The sequence below is a fragment of the Armigeres subalbatus genome, chromosome 3 (assembly GCF_024139115.2).
Source record: "Armigeres subalbatus isolate Guangzhou_Male chromosome 3, GZ_Asu_2, whole genome shotgun sequence".
In the NCBI taxonomy this organism is placed as follows: Eukaryota; Metazoa; Arthropoda; class Insecta; order Diptera; family Culicidae; genus Armigeres; species Armigeres subalbatus.
In genome coordinates, this window is record NC_085141.1 from 12,282,690 (window position 1) to 12,296,145 (window position 13,456).

At 37.2% G+C, this 13,456-nt stretch overlaps 1 long non-coding RNA gene across 2 annotated transcripts; it reads right to left on the reverse strand.

Moving 5' to 3' along the window:
* Positions 1-211: 211 nt before the first annotated feature.
* LOC134220296 (uncharacterized) lies at positions 212-11,498 on the reverse strand. Of its 2 annotated transcripts, none has more exons than XR_009981845.1 (4): positions 11,111-11,498; positions 10,851-11,047; positions 10,480-10,781; positions 212-542 (listed from the first exon to the last, which is right to left on the reverse strand). It is a non-coding gene; the product is annotated as an uncharacterized LOC134220296 (long non-coding RNA). The 2 variants fall into 2 exon arrangements; XR_009981844.1 differs by having other exon boundaries at positions 212-627.
* Positions 11,499-13,456: the final 1,958 nt, after the last annotated feature.

The following is a 13,456-nucleotide window of genomic DNA, read 5'->3' on the forward strand; positions in this document are numbered from 1 at the left end:
TCGAATCGCCTGTTGCTGACGACAAGCCGCACTAGCAGCTACGTGATCCGAGATTGACATGCTGCCCCGGCAGCTGATGGCCAAGACTTTACTCGACATTAGAGCAGTGTTTCACAATTGAGTTGCTCCACCTAGTCATAGTGTTTTGTCATATTTAGTCATCAATTAGGTATAAAATGTTTTTTTTTCAAACAACTTATTGGTTGCATTAACTTATTATTTCACTTTGAACCCACTATTTGGACTTCTATATTTTTGATACATTTCAGTAAACCCACAAATAATAATTCAAGAACTCCTATTACGGTTGTGATTGCGGCACGTTTTGCTCTTGTCCACGAGGAGAGCGGGTGCTTACTGGTGGTATGGGAAATTCACCATCCACAAGGAAGAGCTCGACATTCCCGCAGGGTTTTCTCCAGCAGTGACGAACTGAATAACGAAAATAAGATGAGTTGGTTGCTAATTTGGCGTTGGTGCTGGTCGATCTCTTTCATATCGCTTGCAGTTCTGCCGACCAACTACATTTCGCATTGAGATATCTGAAGTGGTGGAGAGAAATGCAATTATGGGTGAAAGAAATATTCTGCAGCTAGATGTTGTTCGGTGGAGTCGGTTGTTGGTTTCCTGGAAACGTTTTGGAGAATGCAGTTACTTAATTAAAAAGTTGGTGTTAAAATCCTAGGTAATTCAATAAAAATAGCAACGAATGAAGTAACAAGATATTTTTTAATAGTTTATCACCGACGTAGTTGAGGTTGTGTGATCTTATTGTCCTTTGGTCGCCCAAGCCAGTCGTCGTTCGTAAATCAGCTTACGAAGGTAAGAGCTCGCACTATTTAAGTTGAAACAAGATCCAATCCGGGATCCGGGTAAACTTGATTATATCGTTTCCAGCCCCAGATCCTCATGTAATTGCTATGTTGGAAACCTTGACAGTAGGCCAGATCCCCAATGCGTCTTAACCCTTTCAGGTCCACGGGGTATATAAAATCGCACGATGGATAAAAGTGAACACTCTCTTCAGCAAAATTGATTGAAATTACCTCCCCTCCCAAATAACATTTTTGGTTTTATAACGGCCTTGAAGATCAAGATTTACTCCTCAAAACTGCTACAAGATTAGCATAAAACCTGAATGTTACTTGGGCCATCAGGGACAAATATCAAGCATGGGCAATAAAGGCCCTACGACAACCTAGAACGTCATGAATAAGGTGAAGTTACGACAGAGAAAAATTTAGATGTATTGGCAGCGGAATGTATTGTTACAAAATAAGATTTCTATTCAAACGTATCTCTAAAGTTACTGTGATGTACAATAAACTATTTTTTAAGTTCCTTGGACGCCCTAGGCCATCCAAACATTCCTTGAGTTTAGGACTTGAAATCTACAGCTGCAAGAAAATCGTTTTTCATTACTGAAAGCTTCAAAAATATGCATTCAATTATATCCATTACACCTCCCGGGAGTTCAACGGATGTCGTAGGATAGTTTTAAGAAATTCTGGGCAAACCAAACTGTCCTTGAGTTCGGAACTTGAGATCTACAGCTGCTTAGAAGCTCTTTTCGGTACTCAAAGCTTCAATATTCGTTCAATTATATCCATTACACCTCCCGGGAGGTCAACGGATATGGTGAGATAGTTCCGAGATATTCTGGGCAATCCAAATTGTCCTTGAATTCAGGACTTGAGATCTACAGCAGCTTAGAAGCTCTTTTCAGCACTCAAAGCTTTAATATCCGTTCAATTATATCCATTACACCTCATGGAAGGTCAAAGAATATGGTAAGATTGGGCAATCCAAACTGTCACTGAGTTCAGGACTTGAGATCTACAGCTGCGTAGAAGCTCTTTTCGGTACTCAAAGCTTCAATATCCGTTCAATTATATCTTTTACACCTCCCGAGAGGTCAACGGGTATGGTAAAATAGTTTCGAGATATTCTGGGCAATCCAAACTGTCATTGAGTTCAGAACGTGAAATCTACAGCTGCTTAAAAGCTCTTTTTGGTACTCAAAGCTTCAATATGCATTCAATTACATCCATTACACTTCCCGGGAGGTCAACGGATATCGTAAAATAGATTTGAGTTATTCTGGACAATCCAAATTGTCTTTGAGATCGGGATTTGAGATCTTCAGATGCAAAAAAATCTTTTGAAATGTTGTTGCTCGTATATTTAACTGTTATAATCAAATACATGTACACCCAAAAAACAAATCTGACAATTATTGTATAATATCTGGGTATATACAATTCTGTAAGCTTTTTATACAAATATTGTATTAAAATAATACAAATCTGTATTATTTTAATACAATATTTGTATAAAAAGCTTACAGAATTGTATATGCCCAATTATTATACAGTTTCTGTTGGTGGCGATATATTAGCGCTTTGAGTGACGGATACCCAAAGTAACCATTAGCACTATATTTTGCCTTTTCAGCAATATAAAGCTATAAAAGCCAAGCTCTATAAGGCAATATAAAACATGTTTGCACTGTGACAGCGTTATAGTCGCACGTATGGATTTTTAAATGCTTACGGTTAGCTGGAAAATGTACTGCTGTGCCTGTAGTTCGCATGTTCTGAACGCAAAGGCGGTTTTGATTACCAAAATCATCTAAACATGTCCCTTGGTTTTCAAGAATGTATTATGGATGTGGAAAAATACATATCCAAACATAAAGCGACGAAAAAAGCTAGAGTGGTGGCCGTAGATCAGAAGCTCTGAACTCAAGAACGATTTGGATAACCCATGATTGTGTATAATAACTCGTGATGAGTATGCTATTGACATGCTTGAATACATATACAATAGGGTGCGGTTTATTTTTCGAATGTTTCCGAAACCTGGAATTCGTGTGCTTAAACGCTTTTTTATGGCAAAAGAAGAGTAGCCTCAGAATTTCAGGCCAAAATATTTAAGTTTAGAGGTCGCGCAAAAGCCTTTAAGGTAATATTTTGACCATCAAGTTTAGACTTTCATAAAAATAATCATTATTTTGGCAATTTCCATCCGATTTACAATCTATTGTTATTTAATTTTTTGTAATTTTTTCTATTGTAATCTATCATAGTTCGGCTATCGCTTTGAATTGCGAGCTTACGACCTGTATGAAATAAAAACTTCCAAAAAAGGCTATTTGTTGATTTTAATTCAAATGGTGAGTAGATTTACTTCAAAAGATTTTTCAGAAAAATAGTTCGTCACCAATAATAAGATTATTCATAATTACAATTAACTCAATTCAAAATTTCAATCATGCTTTAATCATCATTGTAAATAACATTTCATTATATCATATAACATTGTTAAAACTTCAAAACAATGAAGCACAATGAAATTCTTACAGATAATCCAGTTGTCTGCTAATTTACTGTCAGTGTTGGTAAAATCACTCATAAATCTCAATCAACGAGCGCTCCCGTGCGAATGAAATCGTCTGCGATTTTAAAGGAATGCATCACGCTTGAATTTTTCATTTTTCAATCATTTTGGCTCAAAAACGCATTTGAAATCAATTTGGGGGACATTTATTGCTTATACATAAAAGAGTGTCTAATATTTTATGCGACAAACGTCATTTCACTGTTTTTAACGAAGGAGAACAAGAGAAAACCTGCGATGATTCAACTCATCCATGAGTTTTTTGGTGCTGAGTTGGGAGCGTTTCAACTCACGCTTGATTTGAATCATCCATGAGTTTTGAGATTTTGAGTTTTTACCAACACTGTTTACTGTACTTCATCAGTTCTATATGACTACGGTATAATTCCATATGAAAAGGAACTATTATATTCAAAATGTACTATAAAAATAATAAAATTATGGCCTACTATGTGACGTCCTTGTTCAATAGAAAAATTGTTTTGCAGTATTTGGTCCAGAACATTAACAAATGATGGTCTTAGAAACTCAGTTTGTCCTAAGAAAAATTAGAATACAAATTTCTCTTTGATTTCATATAAAAATATCCGGATTCGGCTAATATTTGACGAAGTAGAGTGTTTGTAATACTGATTTTCCTTAAAAAAGAAGAAATTTTTATCAAAATTTGCATATTAACAACATTTGGAGCTGATTTCAAGGAATATGACAATCCACAAAGTTTTCATAAATTTAATACTGAAGAGAGTAATTACAATAGATTGTAAGTCGGATGGAAATAGCTAAAGTTATAATTATTTTTATAAAAGTCTAAACTTGATGGTCAAAAAATCACCTTGAAGCCCTTTGCGCGACCTCTAAACTTCAATATTTTGGCCTGAAATTCTGAGGCTACTCATTTTTTGCCATAAAAAAGCGTTTGGACACACGAATTCCAGGTTTCGGAAACATTCGAAAAACAAGCCGCACCCTAATATACAAGTTTCTAGTACCAAGAAAAGCTAGTGTCGTAGCTGTAGGTTACAAGTTCGGAACTCAAGAACAGTTTGGATGACCCAGTATATCCCAAAACCATCTAACCATGTTTCCTGATATTCATGAATATGTTATAAATATGAAGCTTAAAGCGACGAAAAAATACATATCCAAGCGAAAAAAGCTACAGTGGTGGTTGTAGATCGAGTTCTGACTTCAAGGACAGTTTTGATGACCCAGGATATTCCAAAACCTTCTAACCATGTCTTTTGATCTTCACAAATATATTATTGATACATTTGAATTGTAGTGCATAAATTAGTTGAGTTGCATATTGCCAACAGATGTGGCACAGCAACAATAATTCCCATCGTCAAGGTCTTGCAACGTGGGCAAGAACACCCAAGTGCAATAGCCCATGTTGCAACCGCCAACGATGCTCTTTTCCCAAGCTCAATATTCCCAGGCTAAATGATTCTCGAATTTCACCTATCGACGGGCTGTCAACTGCAATATAATTTTAACGCATATCGATGTTACCATGCGCCTCCTATTTACCGATTCTCTCATTCTCTCGATTTGTCTCTGTGAAACCAATTATGTAGTTTAGAATTAAGGCTCAATAGATTTCTTAGACTTGAATAAAATTGATTCGTATCGCAACCACGGAGTTGAGCACTTCGGATGACCTCCTCGATATCATACGTAGTACAGAATACATGGAGCTAGAGTGGTGGCTGTAGATTGCAAGTTCTGAACTCAAGAGCGGTTTGGATGACCCGGGATATCTCAAAACCAGCTTACCATGTCTCATGGTTTTCTGGAGTATGTTATGGACATGGTTGAATACATATCCAAGCTTCTAGTGGCGAACAAATCTAATTTCGTGGCTATAGATCGCAGGTTTTGTACTTAAGAACAGTTTGGATGACCCAGGATATCCCAAAACCATCTGACTATGTCTTTTGATCTTTAGGAATATGTTACAGACATGGTTGAATACATATTCAAGCTTAGAGTGACGAAAAAAGCTCGCACTGTAACTGTAGATCGCAAGTTCCGGACTCAAGGACAGTTTGGATGATCTAGTACATCCCAAAAAAATATGTTTCAACTTGTTTTGTCAGTTCTCCATTATAAATCACGAAAACAAATGGAACATATCAAATTTACTGCGTAATACCGCATAGAAAAAATTGGGCCTGAAAGGGTTAAAACACAAACAATAACATTCGTTGGTGACTTTGACATGGCGTTCCAAAAACCTTTAGTGATCAGGTTGAAATTGGATAGCAGCAACTCCGAACTTTTGTACTTGACAGTTGACAAGCTTTCAGCTTTAAGCACAAGTAGCTGTGAACATTTGCGCTAATTGTGTCAAGGCTGGTGGAAAACTGGAGAATCGATTATGCGACAATGTTTGGCGCGTTCAGTCTTCCCAAATGAACATCAAACTCGCTGAGTACAGCTGTACATGTACTCTGTTTGTACCCTCGCTTCGTGTTTGTACAGATACGCACGAATGTAAACTTGTACCCGAACAGACGTTCGAGTTGAATTTTGTACTTATGTACAGTACACATGTTTGTTTCTGTCATATTCGTTTTTGTCCGCTATTCTATACTGACGTGCTGCTGCTGTGACTGTGTTCAATATTATGATAAAAAGAAAGAAATAGGGTTTCTCACCCCATTCCCGGCCTAACATGCGCACGACTGCATTATTTAATTGATATTTATGACTAGGGACAACTTTTCTGAATTTTGTGGGCCGTGTAATATTGCGATGGGGTTCACCTCTGCTTCAAAAATAGTTATTCTTGCTAAACACCGCTTGAAAAAGCTTTTATTTGATTTAAATTAACATGGTGCAGCACTCATTTCAGTCATAGGCGATTGCTTATCCGGCATACCCCAAATCTCCTCGGCATACGCAATATTTTACTCAATCTCTCAACATCTTACTCTCATTCTCTCTCTCGGGACGGTAGAAAATGCGACGTAAACAAAAATATGCACGTTCCACGCAACAAGATGCCAGATGGTATTATTCATAATCATTTTTATTTGGTTGAGAAGATATATTTACTTATCCAAATTTCTTCCAAACACTTAAACCCATATCTTTTCCACCTTTTGAAATCGCGAGAATAATAAATAACCTGATAGCGTCAACGTATTAGACAGTTTTCCTATTAACGATGAAGGATTATCTTCATACTAAAATAAGACTTATGGCCTTTTGGCAGCACTGTACAGCTAGAAGTTCTTGGGCCGAAGTGATTTTTGTTCGGTTTGAGGATACATTTTAAATGTATTCCAATATTTTTATATAAAATCTAGTGATACGAACAATTACAAAAGTTTGAAGTGCGTGAGTTTAGCATTATTGTGTGGTGATAAACAGCCTGAAACAATGGTTGTATCGAGCACTGTGACGATTTTCAGGTAGGTGTTTATTTGATGATACCGTTTTGTAAAAGTGGAAAGAATCACTCCGGCTCAGTGGTGTTGCAACGAAGAGCAAAAGTTTGAAATCTACATTTTTATTTTCTATAATTGAATCGATTAGGAGTGAAATAAATGGTTGAAAAATATTGAGTATTGTGCGAGATAAATAGGAGACTTTTTTAAAATGATCAATCATAAACCTACGGCTACTAAACAGTATAAATCATTAGCTTTCTGTGCAGTGAGCCGGGAATGGGGTCCATAGGCCCAAGTAGTGATTTACCCTACGTTGTTTTGCACCTTTTTTGCAATTGGATTCTGATGATTTTTGATAAATTGGTTTTCACCGGTTAGTGAAAAATATAATACCTAAACCAATAAATGATTTCCAAATCATGGTCGTAAAGTTGGCGAACAACTTCGCTTTATTTTCTCATAATAAGCTGCAGAAGTGAAGTCTTTTAGCGGAAATAATATCTGGATACATTAGTGGAGAACCTCACTCTGGGAAAAATCTTAACGCAGCTGCCATATGATATGTGCAACGAATGTGTCGTCATGCTGCTTCCGTTCATTCGAAAAGCTCAACCTCGTACCGCTAACCGTTGTAATTAAATTGCACCTAGAATTTTTTAGAAGAATTTTAAAAAAATCCGTTTGCTTTGCCGTGCAATTTTTTTCAAATATCGTCCTTCGACTTTTTCATTTTTGTGCCACCTTTATTCGCCAATTGCAATTTGTCATCCGAATGCGTCTAAAAGTTTGAAACATATTGAAAAATACCTATATAAATACATATAAAAATACCTATTGAAAAATACAAAACATCCACGGCACATGACCAAGATGATTCACTTAAGGCAACGAAAGTGAAAACAATTTCGCTCAAAGGGGACGAAGTGGAATTTCTTCCTGGATTGCCTTGCCGATATTCAAAAAGTATAGCGTTTAAAGTTTTCGACAGCTCCAGCTTTGAAAGGCAGTATGCAGTCCCAAATAAAATTGTGCAGTGATTTGTTAGCTGCAGTCATACTTTTTTACATCCTGTGCTATTCCAAATATTCCACAAGGGACGATTCAAATATGACGTCCACTACTTTTAGAGATTTCTAGACCACCCCTCCCCCCACTGTCACGCTTTTTTGTATACCTAGTTTATGCAGTGTCACAAAATCTTAGACCCCCTCCCCCCCTAAAACATGTGACATCATTGTTGAACGACCCCCAAACTGTGACCACCGTTATAATAACATTTGACAACATTTTTAAAAACATTTTTATTAAAAAAATATCTGGGAGATCCGCTTTGCACTGCATTGCACCACCAACTCCCCGTGGAACGTTCCCGACTGTAATTTTGCTCTTTCTTTTGCTCCCTTTTCTGCCAGGCAGATCTGAACGCAAGTTTGTACATCAGTTTTGTACTTATGTACGAGTTCGTTTTCACAGGTACAGCGTACAATGCTGTACATGCGAACGTCGATTTTTTGCGTTCGGTGTTCAACACATGTTCAAAAAAAAGTACTTGAGTTGTACATCACACGTGTTCGTGGGAAGACTGGGCGCGTTTTAATGACGCTCGGGTCGATCGAAAAAAAAAAAACCCAGATTAATCCACCTAGCGGCGATGGTGCCTTTCTCGTGCATCGTAAAATGTACTGATAAAATCACATAGGAAAGGTCAAAAAAGCACTTTAGGGGGATAGATCGCATATTTTCTATCATTTTGCATATTTTTGCATTAATTACTATGCATTTCCACCATTCTTGAAAAAAAATTTTTTTTTCGATTTTGAAATTTTTTTTCCAAGGGGGGACCCTTGGGAAAAAAAATGATTTTTCAATAATTCCGAAATGCAATGTCCGATCAGGCCAATTTTCAATAGCAAACAATGGGACCGCATTCCCCGTCGAATGCAACTTGTTGCGAGTAAATCGGGTAATGCTAAGTTCCAAAAAGTGTGTCTACAAAATTTGTACACATACACACATACACACACACACACACACACACACACATACAAACAGACATCACCTCAATTCGTCGAGCGGAGTCGATTGGTATATAACACTATGGGTCTCCGAGCCTTCTATAAAAAGTTTGGTTTTGGAGTGAAATTATAGCCTTTACGTATACTTAATATACGAGAAAGGCAAAAAATTATACATCGCATTAGGGCCGATTTCTTCACCTCCGCTTAGGCCTTAAACCAGGTTTAAACGTATGGGTAAGCACCGCTTAAGAGTTAAGCGAAGGTGAAGAAATTGGCCCTTAGTCACATACATTCCGAAACTTATACTTTTCATTAACTTATGAATGTTATTAGCTTTTTGATATGCTTTTCATTAGGTGGCATAATGAAGAGTATAAGTATTTCGGAATGGTTTTTTGCCATAACATATAAGGTTATTTTTTTACGTGTAGGATTTTCTGGAACATTTCTCGCAGAAATTTTCAGAGGTATTCTCTAAGGAATGTCAAAGCAATTAAAGAACGAGTTCCAGGATTTTTTAAACGAATTCTCAAAGAAAATTTTGTACGAATTCTCGAAGAAGTTCTCAGAGAAATGCTTGAAAAAATCCCAAAAGGAATTTCCAAAAAAATCTTCCGTAGCAATTCTTGTAAGGATTCCCGATGAAATTTAAGGTGAAATTCGTAAGCGAATTCCTGGAGTAGTTTGTGACGGATTTCGTGAAAATTTCCGAAAGAATTCCCAGAGGAATTATCGGAGGAAATCCTGGAGGAATGAATTGATTCACCTGTGCCAACAAATGTTTATCATCGAATACAGTGTTCCATCAAAGTCACGATAACGTTCAAACCATGATTTGCAGAATCGAGAGGTATCGAAACAATCCCTCTTAAATTCTCACGAAAATTCAACTTTAATGGAATTTCCTGAATCTTTGGATTTTTCAAGCAAACTTAAGATTTCTTACTAGCTCACCTGGCGAACTTTGTCTCGCCAAAAATTGAAGACTTCCCCTCTTTTGAATAAAAGTGACAAGCAGAGGATTTTTTTTAAGTTTATCACATCACATCAGAATGCAAGTTTGCATCGTTTTCTATTGTTCTGAAGTCATAAACCTAAAAGAAATCTGCTGCTTGACACTTTTATTTAAAAGTGGGGAAGTCGACGAAGAGAATCCTCTCTTGCGACATTTGCCCTAATTCCAGATAGAGCTTGATTTATTCTGATACAAATTGTTGCGTGCATAATTTATCTAGAAAAAATGGTTCTTCGGAATGATTTTCACTTTTTTTTGCAGTTTTGTAATATTAGTTAAGTACACAAACAAAAATTAGCACATATCGATCTTTCCATTACCGATTGATAATGCCAACTTCGTGTTATATATACACAACTGACCAGGATTTGAAATACCCATACAAAATGTACGAAAAAAAAAACCATTTCATCGAAGAGATTAGATTTTGATTTAAAAAAATTCCTTTTGGAAATCTACTCATTTTTTTTTTGGATTCATCCTAGAAATCAGGTATATTCATTCTATAAATCTGAGGAATCCTCCTGAGATTCGAGATCTTTTAAAAATATGGGGAAATATAAGAACTATGTCTGGGAAACTGAAATCTTAATCAATCAGAGCACAATCAATTAGAGCAGGACTGCTTACAAATGACACTACTTACCAGCTAAGTCATGTGTCAGTTTGAGCACGGATTCATTTCGCAGTGCAGAGCACCGGTAACACGGGCTGCATTTGTTGCCATCAACTAGGACTCTCTCTAGTGCCTCGGAATTTTGTGCTTAACTCGACCCAAGTCTACACAACATTGTTCGCGAATTCACCGTCCCGTCGGAGTTCATCCAGAGGTCGTCGATCGCAGGATTAATAGGAAATAATTGAGCGTACGCCGACGACACTTTTGTTATTTACATTGCTATGAACGGGTCCAGTGCATGCAGTGCAAGGGGCAAGTTCTGTAGGGCCCTGAAAGAAGAATACTTTTATTTAACAATTTCCTTAGGGCATCATACTTACAAAGGACACTATACTTACCAGTTAAGCCATATGCCAGTTCCAACATAAGTTAAATTTACAAAAGAACAATGGTCGTACCAACTACTTTTTAACCCATCAGCTTGGTCCTCGGAAGAAGTATCAAAAGCAGCTGTACACACGCCGGCGATATTGTTATTTTGAAGGGATCCACCGTCTGCACCGGAACCGTTTAAGGGAAGATGTTCAGCAAAGCGCTGTAAGAAGAGTATTGACAAATAACAATTGGTGGAGGACTGCTTACAGAGGACATTACTTACTAGCAAAGCCGTATGAGGCCAGTCCGGATCCGCTGGTCTTTTACTGAGTGAATTTTTCCCTTCAATTTTGCTCGTGTATTGACTGTCTGGAGGCACCGAAATAGTTGGTAGGTTTTTGATTTTTTTTTGCACTTTTGTGAAGTTTATTCAATGCCGAACGCATTTTACTACACGGTTCCGGAATGGCCCACCGGAAATCATTCGTTCTGACACTGTCTAACTGATTCGTTCAAACACTATAGATAGTAGAATCTATAGATGAGCGAAAGCATGGCTGAATCGATTTTTTTGACCGTGCACACGCGCATATGACGTCACAGCCCTTAACATTTCCATTGAAATCGTGACGTCATGCTCGTTTGGAGACACGTTTGACAGTTCGTTTGGAGACAGAGGATTTATCTTCGCTCATCTATATATTCCACTATCTATAGTTCAAACACTATCTAAATAATCGCGACCGCATCGTCTTGATTTTCGAAAGAGAAAGAAGAAGCAATCTGTCAAAACTCACAGCAAACACTTTAAAATAAATTTACCATAATTTGAGTAAAATACACTAGCGCCTCTGGCGGTGCTGGTCTCGTCAGCTCATCATGGGTTGCATGAATTTCACATCGGTTCTTCGGGACTCCGATGTCCCGGTTATTAGTTCCTGCTTATGGGCCAAACACAATGGATACACGGTTAGAAAAAAGTGCTTAATATTAGGTACTTTTCACTCAAATCGGGGGTTCAGTGTGGGAACCCAAAATTAAGTAATTTTTTCTTGAAATTAAATAAAATTCACTTAATATTAAGTAAAATATACTTAATTTTAAATAGAAACTAACCAAAAGTTAGGTAAATTTCACTCAACTTTTGTAAACATGAGATTACTCAACGTTGGGTTCCCACACTTTAATGCACTTGTTGAGTGGTTTTGCTCTTCATTTTATGACAACAAAAGGAAGAGGGAGGGAGATGCAAGAGAAAAAAAGTACCTAAAATTAGGTACTTTTTTCTAACCGTGTACGTTTGCGTGCGTTTTGACAGTTTTCTCATGGGAAATCTGTCAAAACGCACGCAAACGTATCAATTGTGTTTGGCCCATTACCTCATTTCACCAGGTGGGTGGCACAGGGTGGCACGACGCCATGTTTTTGCAGCCAACATCTCAGTGTAAAATTCATGATAGTATATGTTTTGTTTACAAACATCACATTTGATTCACATTAGTGGTGGGATACGGTCGCGCAATGTTGGCTGCAAAACAAACCTATTGTGAGAGATAGGGATGCCACCGGGCTGCATTTCACCGTATTCGGTAAATTTTACCGAAATCTCAACAGCTGAACTGTTCGGTAATTTATTTTACAGATTTTTTGTAATTTTCTCCATTGTTCAACTGTCAAAATCACCGAAAATCAGTTAAATTATTTACCGAACAGTTCTGCTGTTGAGATTTCGGTAAAATTTTACTGAATTCGGCGATTTATTTTAAGTGTGTAGAAAATCGATAGCTTATTTGTTACGAAATAATGATGTCTCATAACTCTTTGAATATTTACTATTTTTTGAGACGTGCCATCATTATGAAATTCAATAGCGAACAAGAAAAAAACATTCCCCATCGAATGCAACTTGTTGTAGCAAAATCGATTCAGGTTTAGTACTAGAAAAATTGTCTAATGTTTCAATGTGCACACACATACGCACACACACACGGACACACACACGGACAGACAGACATTTGCTCAGTTTGTCGAGCTGAATCGAATGGTATATAATACTATGGGTCTACAAGCGCTCTATAAAAAGTACGTTTTGGGAGTGAAATGAAAGCCTTTCTGGTACAACTTTGTTGTACGAGAAAGGCAAAACATTCAAATAGATTTTCACATAAATTTTGACTATCCAGCATTTTACGAGCGCTAATGGCCGCCACAATTCAACTCAGTTTTTGGTAGGGTGGAAACAGTTTGAAGTTTGGCTTGTGTCGTATGACACAAAAACGATAAGTTTTCATCATCATAATGATGAATTCATGATGATGATGATCGCTGCGGTGTCATACGACACAAGCCAAACGTCAAATCGAGTGCATCCTACCAAAATGTGAGTAAAGTTGTGGCGGCCATTACTGCACGTAAAATGCTGGATAGCATTTCTCACATAACGGCTATATGAGTTTGCATAGCATATATGTGGAAACACTCATAAACCTTGTTAACTAATAACCTTTATGTGGATTTTCCAATAGCGGGTGGTTATTAACGCACACATCAAATTTAGTTGTAAATTTCTTTAGATTTTTGCCAATAAAAATGTGTGGATTTCTATTAGTGTAAATGAAAAATGCTTCGG